Genomic DNA, 2,095 nt, shown 5'->3' with positions numbered 1-2,095 from the left:
TATCCAGGATCTATAAAGAACTCCTCAAACTCAACATATACAAAGCAGACAATCATATAAAAAATGGGCAGAATATACGAACAGACACTTCTCCAAAGAAGACCTACAAATGACTAACGGACACATGAAAAAATGTTCATCATCACTAGCCCTCAGGGGGATTCAAAGGAAAACCACATTGAGATACCACCTTACACCAATTATAATGGCCCAAATTAGCAACACAGGATCAACATGTGTTGGAGAGAATGTGGAGAAAGGGGAACCCTCTTACACTGTTGGTGGGAATACAAGTTGGTGCAGCCAGTTTGGAAAACAGTGTGGAGATTCCTCAAGAAATTAAAAATGAGCATCCCTATTACCCTGCCATTACACTATTTGGTATTTACCCCAATGGCACAGATGTAGTGAAAAGAAGGCCCGTTTGTACCACAATGTATATAGCAGCAATGGCCACGGTTGTCAAACTGTAGAAAGAAACCAGATGGACAAATGGATAAGGAAGATGTGGTCCATATAGACTGTGGAGTATTATGCCTCCATCAGAAAGGATGAATACACAACTATTGAAATACCATGGACAGGACAGGAAGAGATTATGCTGGAGACAATCAAGCAGAGAGAGTCAATTATATATGGTTTCACTTATTTGTGGAGCATCACAAATAACATGGAGAACAAGGGGAGATGTAGGAGAGAAGGGAATTGAGGTAAATTGGAAGGGAAGGTGAACCATGAGAGACTATGTACTCTGAAAACCAATCTGAGGGTTTTGAATGGGTGTGGGATGGGTAATTGGGAATACTAGCTGGTGGGTATTAGAGAGGGCATGGATTGCATCGAGCACTTGGTGTAGTGCAAAAACAATAAATACCGCCAGACTGAAAAGAAATTTAAAAAAAATAGAAAGTAAACAACAAACTGGTAACTTAAATTAAAAAAAAATTACTGTGTACCAAAAATTCTTGTATACCTTCCCATTTTATTTTTGTTGTTTTTATTTAAATATAATTGATGTACAGTGTTATATTAGTTTTGGATGTACAATAAAATAAATCAACAATTCTAAAAAACAAACAAACAAATAAACAACAACAACAACAAAACTGGCCCTTTCAAAAGCAGTTGAAGACCTACAGTGAAAAGGAAATAATTATATTTTATTATCTATACTTATTAAAATGACATGAAATTAGAGTCTAACTGAGTCCTCCATTTCTGGAATCAATGAGAAGACACGACATTGTCTTCCTTAAATGTCTAGAAATGTTGACCAGTAAAATGATAGAGAAGGGACTTTCTGTATGGGTCAGTCTTTTCTGACCCTTAAGGAAAAGACGCTGGGAAAGGACCATCACCCACATGATGACATACCTCTGAGAGCTGATAATACCCAAGATGCCTCACTGTTTCTTGAGATCTCTAGAAATTGCATTGGAAATAGCAAAACTTTGCCATCTCTGGAGAAATGTTAGTCTAAATGAAGCTACACCTAACATCATTTCTCATTTCTTTGTATACAAAGGGGACGTGGGAAATTAACACACAAGACAACCTAAGTTCTTGACTAATCTAAGAGGGCTCTTTTTCTGTCCTTCCCGGGTCTTAGTACCTAAAGCCATAGGACTCAAATGTCATGAGAGAGGGACTGCTGTTTCAGTGAATCCAACTTCTGTGATGTCACCAAGGTTTGAACTCAAAGCAACCACTCCTTTTCAACCCACGCCTGATCACTACTCTAGGATGGAGTGGTCATGGGTGGGCTTAGAGGATCCCAAGCCCTCCCAAACCACAGGAGCTGCCTGGATCTCTCACGAAGGCAGTTGTGAAGTGAATCGGTGTCATGTTTTCCATGGTCAAATTCGTAGTCTTTGGTCATGACTATCACCACCAGCCTCTGGACACCGGAGAAAGGCAAGAATCCACCATTCCATCTTACCCATGATAGGACAAGAAAGATTCAGGCATCAAACAATGACTCAGGGGTGGAACTCCACGCCCCGCACATGTCTATGGTCCTCCCACTCAATCAGGGAGCTTCTGACCAGGAAAAGTGCCATCAAGTAAAATTCCCAGGGAACACCCAAAACCATGC

The sequence above is a fragment of the Mustela nivalis genome (genome assembly GCF_964662115.1).
Source record: "Mustela nivalis genome assembly, contig: HAP1_SCAFFOLD_503, whole genome shotgun sequence".
NCBI lineage: Eukaryota > Metazoa > Chordata > Mammalia > Carnivora > Mustelidae > Mustela > Mustela nivalis.
This window is presented reverse-complemented; position numbering follows the sequence as displayed.